Genomic DNA, 12,546 nt, shown 5'->3' with positions numbered 1-12,546 from the left:
ACTCAGATCCTCATAAATTACATCTGTGGTAATAATTCTTTAGTATTTTAGCTCAACATTTCAACAAGTTTTTTATGTTAATATTTTATTTGGAGCAATATTGTGATTTTCCAAGTGATTTCTCTTATGGAAACTCTTGAGTACATGAAGAACACAGACAAATATTTCAGAGCTTTTTTATTGCTCCAGACAGCAGCAAACACATGGCAACAATAATGTACTAAAAGGAAAACTATTATAGTCAGCCTGAACATTCTTTGTCAAAGCCCTTCTTTCATAATCTTGACCATAAAGGGCCTGGAAATGCACACTACCACCTCTTCATTGTGTTATTCTCTGCCAGCACATAGCCCAGAAGGGAAATAAAACACATTTAACTGATGTGCACCAGCAGAATGAAGTCTATCAACAACTTTCTTTAAAATGTCTATTATATGAATTGAAAAGTATGTAAATGCTGGGAAGCAGCCCTCATCACTACTGAAAAGAAGTTTCAAAGTCCCTGAGGTAGCTAAAGAACAGCAGCTTTGGGGAGGAACGACATTACTGTGGTTACTCTTGATTGGTTTTTCTCTTGTGACGTAAATGGAGGAACTACCTTGCCAGTGTGCCTTGAAAGGTCTGGCTCTTAGTAAAGAATCTCTTTAGTATGATGGGAACCCAAGACATGTGAGGCATGATTTTCTGTTGTGTGGGACCAGATGCTTCTTTGAATTGTATCTTAGAATAAAAGAAGTGTTGCTTCTAGGAGAGGGGTGCAAAGAGGAAAGGGAATGCAGGTAGGGTCTTTATAGTTTCTGCCAGCAGGCAGCAGGGTCAGTGCTCAGACAGAAAGCATTTTTGCCTCAAAATGCACAATTGCTGGGTAAATAGGCCTACACAGATAGTGTTAGACCCTTTGTCAGTAGAGTGTTCTTCTGGGTGTCAACTCTGGGAGAAAAGAAAGCATGTCTTTGGGACAACATTGGTTTTCACCTGGGTGGATCAACCAAAGCCTGTTAAGTAGGGGAGATCCCAGATTTGATTACAGGTGTCTGTTTGACTACAAAAATGTTTGAATTCCATGGTAGATTTTTTTCCTCTTCTGATGAGATTAGCATGTGAAAAAATAAGAGAAGTTAGAAGTAAGAACATATGACTGCTAAAAATCTAGATGCATAAACAGTTAATTGAAGGATGATGTTAATTCATGATGAAATGTTATGATCTCATCATGAATTAAGAACATCATCCTTTTATTTACTTAGAATACGAGCTTGATTGATTTGCTAGGTTAAGAAACTATAGATGAAAGAAAAAAAAGTGAGAGAAAAATGAAAATAGTATGATCCATGTTATGGATACCTAGGGAGATGGGTAGAAGGGAAAGAGAAAAAGATGGAGATATGGGAGTGAGCCTGGGTCATCTTAAAGATTTTTAAGGTAAGAAAAATAATTTTTGCATCTTTCAAGAAAGAGAAAATACTTTCAGAAATTTTAAGATCTCATGATGTCGGTTAAACATTGTTGTAGAAGAGGCAAACTTTTCTAAATGTGAATGTGTTAGTTCAGGGTATTTTCCTAGGCTTTATTTGCTTTGCCTCGTAAAAGCTGGTATAACCTTGAAAAATGATTGGGTTGCTAGATTTTGTACTGACTGCTGAATTTGGTTATGGTTTTATATGACTAATTGCAATGCTGGTTCTTTCACTTTAGTAGTGTTAGGGAAGGTTTTCTGATGAAGGGAATGGCCCTCTCTGGTTGGCTCAAACTATATGTAAACCAGCCCTCTTACTTCTGGAAAGTTGAATTCAAGAATTTTATTTGGATTATTTTATTATAGTTACTTGCTGTAAAATGAAGGGTAATTGACTAATCTAGGATCTGGTAGCAATTTTAGAGATTGGAAAATTGGATCTCCATCTGCCACTTGAACAAATAAGCAGCTTCTCAAATGTACATCCAACCAGCTTACTCAAATGGTGTATTTGGGGGCGCCTGGGTGGCTCAGTCGTTAAGCGTCTGCCTTCAGCTCAGGTCATGATCCCAGAGTCCTGGGATCGAGTCTTGCATCGGGCTCCCTGCTCCGCAGGAAGCCTGCTTTTCCCTCTCTCACTCCCCCTGCTGTGTTCCCTCTCTCACTGTGTCTCTCTCTCTGTCAAATAAATAAAATCTTAATAAAATAAAAAAGGTTTATTTATAGGTCTGCCTCTTGTTCACTGGTTTATTATGGTCTATATGACTTAGAAAACCTTTCCCCTCCCTCAAAACTCCCAAACCCAGAAATACTCCCAAACCTCTACATTATAGGTAGAAGTACTTGGAAATACATAGGTGTATGTGAAAAGAATCCATGAGGATGAAGGAAAATTTTAAAGTTACATGATGAAGTATAAAACTTTATCATCTGACTTGAGACTTTGGTCAGGAAAAGTGAGTTACCTGCATGTATGTCCTTGAGACATAATTTTGACTGACCTACTTCTGATTCATTATATCTTGAATACTGTTTATTTTAGTGTTAGTTGCTTCTTTCTGTGCAAGTTGAAATAATTTCTGTTAATGTGGCACATTGGAATACTTACTCCTCAATTAACTGGAATGTTTTGGTAAAAATAGAACTCCACTTGAGTATATCTGTCAGGAATCACTAAGCAAATGATAAATATACCATAATTTAAAAATTACTTGATGATGGACTTGTCCAATAAACAGTAGTTATATTTAAGGATACTCAAAATGGCCTGAAGACTTATGAGAAATCTGAGATCTTATTGTAAAATCAAGGCAAAGTTAGCTTTCAGAGGGCATAAACATGACCTTGAACTCCTAATCTAGAAGGTGTTGAGGCCAGTATTTCAAAACAGTTAAAATTAACCTAAGTGTCAGAAGAGATAAATGGTTAATACTCTGAAGTGACATTTCAGTTTGAATATATATGATTGGATTCTTACTTTCTAAATAGTTGTTTTGGATTGTGTTTTTTCTGTCCATTTCATTTAATTTTGTAGCCCATTAGAACACCTCAAGGTGTTTCTCTGGTTTTGTTTGTTTGTTTGTTTTCTTAGGGCTGTCACAGAGACTTGAAGAGTTCCAGGTTGTCTAGCAATGCCAGCTCTGGCTTTTGGGCAGTTAGTTTAGATGTCGTGGGAGATATTCTGCTGTCTTGGGTGATCTGGGCTCAGTCTAGGCTCAAACTGCAATGGAAAAGTAAAGTAGGTCTTACTAAGGAAGATATTGGCATTTGTTAAGTTCCTGACGTTGGGTTGAAGTCTTTGTATGTTAAATAGATCTAATCTTGTGTTGATTATAAACCACAGTGTCTGGTTTCTAACATCAGTCTGATGTTATCCTTGGAGTCCAGATTTGCTGAGTGATTTGGAGAAATTGTTTAAATTGTTTATGCTCAATTATCTGAAAAATTTGTGAATATCTGCATTTTAGGTTTAAGACAAGTGCTGAAGTTTAATGGGACTTAAATAATTACAGAAAATGGGATCTTTTTAAAAAGATGTGAAGGATAATTAGGTTTGAGTACTTGCTAGTAACAAGTTGTATAATTGTGGATAAGTCTTTTAACCATTTTAGGGCTCAATTTTATTATTTGTCAAATAAGGATGTTGGGTTAGATCAATGTCTCCAAACTTTTTTTTTTACTGTAACCCACAGTAAGAAATATATTTTATAAGGCATTCTAGTACATATGTGTGTATTAAAAACAAAAATGTTACATATGAAATACATATATCCTCCCAGTAGCAGTATTTTTTTTTTTTATGCCATTCATTAAACTGATTTCATGACCCACAATCATCACTTTCAGTTTGGAAGAACACTGGATTATATGCTCTTAGCCCTTTCAATTTTAGGATTCAAAATTGAATTGTAGGAATCAATTTTATGATTTTTCAACCAAAAATGAGAGTTGAGTTTTTGGCAATGACAGACTCCTCCTCATCATACTGTGGAGGGGATGTGGTGGGGAAAAATGTGTCCTGTGTTTGTGTGAGCAGAACTGGCAGATAGAAGAAGCTCTCTGGGATTTCTGTGGTACCTGTCATGCCAGGCAGCCAGGCACTGACTGGGCCAGCAGCAGTGACTTCTGCGTTCTGTCCTCTTGTGCTGGTTGTGCCTTATTGTCATCAGAGGTCGTCAGCACTTAGGAATCAAGATTTGAATAGTAGATGGATTAGACAAAATTAGAGGTGTGGAGCATTTACATTTGTGCTACCTTACTTTCCCTGATTGTGAAAAGAAAGTATCTGAAGTCCATCGGAAGAAGTGGCAAGTGAATGAATCCTATGGTCAATGCTGTTCAAGCAGTGGGTTTTTGGAACGTGTATTTTCTCTGCTAGAGTCTGTGTGTCTGCCTGTGTGTGTGTAAAGTAGGCAACACATGTATTCTGTGTCTTTTGATCTTCTTTTTTCATTTTAAATGTTATTATATTCTGAATGTTATTACTATATAATTTTTTTCATAGGTGGCATGAACAATAGAGTTTTCAATCATGTTAGAACAATGAGGTGGTTTCCTATTGTGGCTAAATCTGAAATTTGTGGCAGAGTTGAGATGGAGCTGGGTATTGGTTTAGTGGTTATACCATATTCTGCTCAGTTGTTCTTCTCCTGGGAGTCAGACACTTTTGAAGTAGGTAGTATGTTTAAGAGTTCACCTTTCTAGATATGTGGATATCATTTTGCTCTGGGGAGGGAGAGAGGAGATTTCAGGAACAAGCACATTGATTCTGGACTTCCAAAGATCTCATGAGAACAGAAGGAAATGGGAGGGTGGTCACTATCCTACCCTGAATTGTTCATGGTAAATATCTTCTAAAAAAGAGAAGAGGGCTCCACTTCCAACTTGTATACTCTTAAGAGACCTGTAAGATTGAGTGGGTACATCATGGAAGTGTGGAGGTAGTAGCCTGTGCCCTTTGAGATTGTGGTTAGTTTTATCAATGAAACACTAACATTTTTGGCCCTTGAGGACTGCCAAGGGCAGAGGGGTGAGCTGCAGAAATGATTGATAAATCCAAATGATTGGGGGTTAGGAGGGTGGGGCTGAAGGATATGGATAGACAGACAAAGAGGAGGTTGTCTAGAGGAATCCAGGGAAGGAAGTGCTGATGCCTGTGGTGGCTCTTTGTGGAGTGCTTGCTTCATAAGGTTATCTGGGCATTCAGGTAAAGGGGGCAGGGCCATTCTACTGAGCTGCAGAGAGAGGGCACCTAGCAGCGCACTGAAACTTAAGCCCTCATCAGTATGCAAACTTTGCATGTAGCCAGAGGGAGCCTTTATGTAATTTCTAGGCCACATTTCTCCTGAGTTTTTGTTTTTTTTTTTCCTTCTTCTTCTCCTCCTCTTCTTCTTCCTCCTCCTTTCCTTGACAAAGGCTTGATTTTACCATGATCTTCTTTTCTTCCTTCAGAAGTTTAAAAAAAAATGTGGGTTTCTCATTGAGAATCTGACATCTAACATTTACTAATATACTTTTAAACAAAGCTTTAGTAAAAATATTGCAATTTTTTGGTTAGCTTTCTCATACTTCCTCATATAATAATCCTATTAAATTAGGGATATTATCTCAATTTCACAGAAAATTGAGGATCCTATTAATTAGTTGAGCCATATGAACCTGCCATTTTGTCACCCCCAAATAGTTAAAAAATCAGCAGTATTGGATTATTCAACCTAATAACTTATGGAATATCAAATACCCAGGAAGCATTCTAATTCAGCTCTCATGACCTCAAAGTCCATCTTCATTTTTCTCCACTATTCTTTACTGCTATTTTATTTTCCACATTTTAAAAATTCACCAAGTAAATAGTGTAAAAAGCAGAAGATGTTGTCCCATCATGATGCAAAAGCCTGAGAGCATGTTCTGGGTTGGCACCAGAAAATGGAAAAGTGAAGATCAAAAGGGACAGGTTGTCTGCTGTTGTTTTGCATAAGTGCATAAGTGACTATTGAGGATTTTGCAGGGAAGGCCGATTTTAGGATTCCCGGTATAATTATTTCTAAGTTCATTTATTTACTGAAGGTGAGCTTATTTATAGGCTTGAAATCTGAAGCAGAATACCATTTCTTCAATACTAAATATATTCTTTTCCCATGTATCTGCTGAGTGACTTCTTCACATTCTAGAGATTGGCGTTCTGTCCTCCCAGGATGCCATGATGATGAAGAGTAACTGGATATGTTTAGAAAAGATGCCTCCCCCCAAGCCCAGAGCTATTCCCGAATGCTCTTGTGCATTCAGCACAGAAGTGGCATATGCAGAAGTTAACATGAATTGTGGCAGGTGGGAGCTGTATTAATTTTCCCTGTGCACTGACTGTCTAATCTAAACATTCCAATGTTGAAAACAAAACCGACAGTTGATATTTCTAGGGAAGGGTCATTGAGCCTCAGATGGATAAAAAGAATATATGCAAAAAGAAAACAGTATGTTAATGCAGAATATCTGAACCTGAGATAGAGAAAGGTCACACACTCATCTAATTTAAGGGGATAGAAATTCACAGATGTGTTTGTGATTTTACCAGCTATAGAGATTTCAAATATTGAAATGGCATTTGGAACAGGAAGATAGGGTTCAGATTAGAGCACAGTGAATAACAAAGTGAAAATGTTGTTATTCTAGCAGCTTACAGATACTTCATTGTATTTGCCTCTGCTAAATCCTGATGAAATGATCTTGAAAGAGTGTTGCCTGTTGTTCTTGGCTTTTATTGATTTTGTTCCATGCAGTGTGAAGGATCTGCTGCTTGTCCTAAAATAATGAAATTGAGAGAAGATTGATTTTGGATGACTTCCAGTATCTTTCCTTAAACTTCAGTTTGCAGAAATTGGTCACTCAAAAACAAAACCATAACTCCCACAATCAACTCCCCACTACTATGAAACCAAAATTTACAGCTCACATGCTTTAATAGCTTTGAGAGAATTGGAAATTCCAGCCTATTTTGGAGCAGTAACACTTCCGTGTTTGATCAGTTGTATTAAAAAAGAAAAAAAAAAAGTTTAGGTCTTTAGACGTTCCCAGACTTCCTGGATATCTTACTTTTCTTCAAATGTGTCATGGAGAACAACTGCTGGAACTTTGGAGAGTTATGGTGTTGAGGTTTAGGGATAGAGGAGGCTTTTTCCTCCTTTTAGATTTTAAACATTTTAGGGGCTCTGAATTGTGCTTTTTAAATAAATTAATACCAGCTTTGCCCTATGACATGCATTTTCTATTGTGTAAAGGAAAAGTTAAACCTGGAGAAGGTACACACACACACACCATCCACCCACCAAGACCTCCCCCACCCCCCGCACCGCACATATCCCCCTGCCTGACATGAACCCTCCGACTCACCTGTTGATTTCTTCATTAATTCAGGGTTGTTCTACAAATTGACAGAAGGCCTTACTGTCATTTTTACCCATTTTTTTTCCCCTTTGGGGCCTTAATGCTAGTGTTTGCATTTAAAGATGAAGAAAATAAGGCTTAGGTCTGTGGATTGAACTGCCCAAGATCACATTAAAAATAAGAAATACAGGCATAGAGGGGCATCTGGGTGGCCCAGTTGGTTAAGCGTCTGCCATCAGCTTAGGTCATGATCCCGGGGTTCTGGGATCGCGCCCCATGTTGGGCTCCCTGCTCAGCAGAGAGTATGCTTCTCCCTCTCCCTCTGCTTGTGTTCCCTTTACCTCTCTCTCTGTCAAATAAATAAAATCTAAAAAAAAAGAAAAAGAAAAAAAAAGAAATACAGGTATGGACAGCTTAATTGGACCATCTTGGGATTAATATTCAGCCTTTATCATATCACTTGCTGGTTTACTATCTTAGAAATTTCAAATATGGCAGTGTAGGTGGCTGAATGGGAATTTGGGGTTTGAGGGTGTAGAATTTTAGTTCCTTTATTTTAATTTTTTTTAAGGTTTTATTTATTTATTTGAGAGAGAGTTTGAGGGGTGGGGTCCAAGCAGAGGGGAAAGGCAGAGGGGGAGGGAGAAGCAGACACGCCACTGAGCAGGGAGCCAGATGCAGGGGCTTGATCCCAGGAGCCTAAGATCATGACCTGAGCTGAAGGTATACCCTTAACTGACTGAGCCACACAGGTGCCCCCCTTCTTTATTTTTAAAGTAAATTATCCCATATGTCATTGTTTTTCTCAGCTTTTTAAGTCTTCAATTTAGTTGTTAAGGAAAATGGAATGTTTATTCTTTGTTAGAAATCCAGCCCCTGGCACATCTGTAGTCTCCTGTATTTACTTCGTTCTTTTACTCATTCAACATTTACTGAGCTTCTATTATGTACAAGGCAGCTGTGTGGGATACATAAATATAAAGCATTGTTTTTGTCCTCAAGAAATTCATTATGAGGGCAGATGAATTCAGGGAAAGGAATCACAGAGTGCATCACTCAGGCTTGACTCTCCTTGTACTTATGCTAAAGGAATAAAAAGGGGCCCTTAAGATTTCTTAGTTAAGTTCAATTCATCAGCCTAAGAAATATATGTAGGGAAAGGAAAGACAGCTCATATTTGCTGTGCACTACATCTCAGAAATTTCCAATTTGGCTATTGTAGGAAGTTGAGTGGGGATTTAGGATTTGAGGTTTATAATTTTGATTTGACCCAGTTAATATCTGAGATGTGGGGTTGTTGGGGTACCCTTGCTGGAAAATCAGATTCTTAAGAGCAGCTCTGTATATGTGGACAATGAAAAGAGGAAGGCATTGGGAAAAGATGGTGAGTGACCTTTGCCTCTGCTCTCTGGGAATCTGTTATTTTGGGGCCAGTGGAGTCATTTCTGAAACAAGGGCATGGCTTCTGTGGCTAGGCAAGAGTGAGGAAGCATTACATAAGACTAACTACAGTGTATGTGGTAGTGGGAGTACCAAGAGAGCTGATTAAGAAGTTACCAAACGGTGTTCGATGAGGCACTGTTTCTATGAGCATACTCTGATAAGAAACCTTTGGACATGTCTCCGTTCAGAAGTTAGAAGATGAATTAGTGGAAGGAGCAGAGAAGAAGTACTGAGAAGGGTAGGAGGAGATACAGGTAAGTGTGGGGTGTTAGAAACCCAGGTCCAGGGAGTCCTGAAGATCCATGAGATCAAGAAAATTGGGACTAAATAAAGTGCTCAGATTAGACAGCCATTGGTGTGCTTAGTGCTGACTTTTTGAGATCATCCAAATTTTGCATATATTTTTTTCTTCCTTTTGTTAATTTATTGTAACAGATCTGTAGTATTAAAAATGTTTATAAACATATATTAAACTGTGTTGTTGGTTAGTATATTTTATTAGTTTTCCAGCCTTAACACTGTGTCTTCCTCCATCAAATTGCTATATCTTAAATAAAAGACATTACTGGGTCATAAATTTGCCTTTCAAAATGTTTTGACAATGGTATTTAATATAATTTGCTTCCTTTGTAAACCTTTGTGTTTTATTTTGTATCTTTAAAAACATTATGCTGAGAAAATGTCCATAGGCATTCTAGATTGTCAAAGCAGTCCACGGCACAAAAACAGTGCATGACACTGCCGTGGAAACTGTCTGTGCATCTTGAACTTCTGAGTCACTAGCACAGTGGCTTCATGTAGCTACGAAATAGGTATCTGATGAACAGCTAAGGAATGGTGTATGAATAAACACATAGAACCTTCTTCCTCTTCAACAGGAAAGATGTAATACAGTTAAGTTTCAACTCTCCTAGTTACAGTCTCATTCCAGTAATGACTAGACAGTTTGAGCTGGGGTCCACCTGAATCTCCCTAACTCTGTGTTCTTTTTATGCTTGAAATGCAGTGTAGGGTAGGGGAAGGAGCATGGCTCTCAAGCCAGACTGGCAGACTCAAAAACTAACTCTGTTATTGTCTAGATCAGTGTACTTGGACAAGATATTTGGATTTAAATTTTCTGTAAAATAGAATGGTAATAGAAAAGCATATAAAAATTGTAGACACATTATGATTATGGTATATGCTTATGCAAAAGTAACTAGAAGTCAATAAGATGCTTAGAGTGGCAAGAATCTGTATTAATACTTACTCTCTGTCTTCTCTATAAAATCTCTTAGTTTTATAGCATTTAAAATGTCTGTCAGATATAGAAGACTGCCTCTTGTTGAATTGTTGGCAATAGAGTTAAAACCATAACTTGAATGGATTGACTTGCTAAGATCTAACTTTATTTTGAAGAAGTGTGAGATGGTAACTTGGGAACAATTGTTCGCCACTTGTTAAAATAAGGATATACTTCATAATAATCTTTCTCTTCAGAGATTATATAATTGAAAAGGAAACATTAAAAGGACCTTACATATAATCTCATTCACCTAGTTCAAAGTGTATCTTAATATATCAGGGCCTCTATAGAAGTCTTGCTTTGAGTACCTGTAACACTTTATTCATACCATGATTATAGCAATTAAAATGTATTATGATTGTTTATAAATTATTAATTTAAAAGATAGAATGTGAGCTTCTTGTTACACATAAATTGGGGAGATAAAGTTTTATCCTCAAAGGTTCCTTCAGTGCCTGTTATATGGAGGGCATTTGTTAGCTTTTGAATGAATTATTTTTGTATGATAGAATATTTCCAGTTACATGCTTTCTACTTTGCATGCAGCCTTTGATATTATTAGGTATTTGTTATTTGGGGGGAATTTTTTACATGTTTTAAACTTAGGTGTGCCTGGGACACTTGTTCATAGTCTTAATTCTGGAGTAACACAGAATAAACTTTCTCCTTTTAACATAAATCTTTCTTCCTCCCATATATAAACATATCCCCTTCCTTCATCTGTTTCTGACCATGTTCAAGAATCTCCTCACCCAGCATGCTTCTCTTGCTTCTTGCCATGCTCATGTACTTGTGCTTAGGCAGGATGGGTTCTGAGGACACAGCAATGCCATTGCCTTCCCTAATCCAGCAAATACTCCTCTACTTGTGTGGCCTGACATCTTTTTAGCTTTTGAAATTTTTATACCACCCTGAAAAGACCGAAGTTTTCGGTCTCTAACACATTAACTCCTTAACTGTATCAAATCTCGTCTTTCTTTTCCTAGACATGGAAATTTATATAATTATGAATGTCAGATGTTATATTTTCACTTTTTTGTTTTGATCCAAAAGCATTGGAAATTGTTTGATTGATTGGTTTCCCTGCCTACTCTGAAACCCAAAGAGGTAAAACAACATCACAACCACCTTCTCCTCAAGAGCCTAGATTTTCATGCATTTATAATTTTATTTTGATTTGTTTTGCTTTTCTGTCATATATTTATTATAAGATTTGCATTATAGGGGAAGCAAAACTTTCCCTCAACCCCCTTAGGGTCTCTGGCTGGGCCTGAGAATGAAATTGACATAAGACAGATTAACATGAGAAGCATACAGATTTTTCCATGCAAACAGGAGCCCCCATAGAAAATGAAGACCCAAAGAAGTGGTTAGGCCTAAATGTTTCTATACGAGGTTGAATGGAGAGAGGCATTTGTGGAAAAAGAACTAAAATATATGGGGACACTCAAGGAAGATAAGAGTGATTTTAACAAGGTCTGTTTGTACAGATGTTCATTGGCCTCTACTCTACATCTCTGGTGATAAGAATGTTCCTTTCCTCCTAGTATAGGGAGGGCATCTTTTATATGGGAGTTTTCCTCCTGCTTTCAGGAAGGAAAGGGGAGGTCAGAGTACTCTTCTTATATCTGTTGTTTTTCAAGTGTCTCTAGCTGAAAGTAATCCTTATGCTAAGATCACATATTTTGGGGTGGTATATTCTGCCATCCCTCAGTATCAAACTAATTAAATATCATAAAAATTTTAATAGAAAATCATTTATCACCAAATTGTATTTGTTATGCTTTCTTTTTTGGTTTGCTGCTTATGTACTCTAAATAGAATTTTAGTGAAGAGGGTTTCAGGGTAATCAGGCATAGTATGTCAGAGCTCGGGGTCTGGAGCTAGACCTTGGACAAATCATTTAATCTTTCTGTGCCCCTGTTTTCTTATCTCTAACACAGAGATAATAATTGTATTTACTTCATAGGGTTATTATGAAGTTTATAGAAATATTAGTGCTTAGAATGACTCCTCACCACCCCCCCCCCGCCCCTGCAAATATTCCACTCTATAAATGGAATATTGTGGATTTCCTAAAGAATTACCTGATGTGAAACTAGCTTAGCTGTTCTGAAAGCTGGTGAGGCCAGACTACTTCTTTCTTCCCATACCAGCTTCATTGACCAGCCTAGTACCCCTCAGTTCAGTATCAGAACTTATGGTCAAAAAGTGTGAATGTGTGCAGCAAGGCTGGAGGAACCTGAACAACTTGGCCAGAGTCCTACATCAGGAGGCGGAGGGGATAATAAAGCTAGAAGAAATTGTTTGTGACGAAGGGAGGGTAGGGAGTGGGGTGGGAGGAGACCTCGGGACCATAGGAAAGGGGGGAAAAATAGGCGTCCCCCAACATGTGTACAAAATTCTCTGTCAGCTAGCCCCGGGGAGGAAAATAATGGGAAAGTATGCAGTGAAGAGTTAATCAACTTGAGGTGTGTAAGTG

At 37.7% G+C, this 12,546-nt stretch overlaps 1 protein-coding gene across 2 annotated transcripts in view; it reads left to right on the top strand.

The window, feature by feature from the left end:
* GMDS (GDP-mannose 4,6-dehydratase) overlaps positions 1 to 12,546 on the top strand; it is a 641,507-nt gene that overhangs the window by 197,027 nt on the left and 431,934 nt on the right. The gene's annotated exons all lie outside the window — the stretch shown is intronic.

Source organism: Halichoerus grypus, chromosome 9, assembly GCF_964656455.1.
Source record: "Halichoerus grypus chromosome 9, mHalGry1.hap1.1, whole genome shotgun sequence".
Lineage (NCBI taxonomy): Eukaryota > Metazoa > Chordata > Mammalia > Carnivora > Phocidae > Halichoerus > Halichoerus grypus.
The sequence above is the reverse complement of the archived record's forward strand: the minus strand, read 5'-3'. Positions and strand labels throughout refer to the sequence as shown.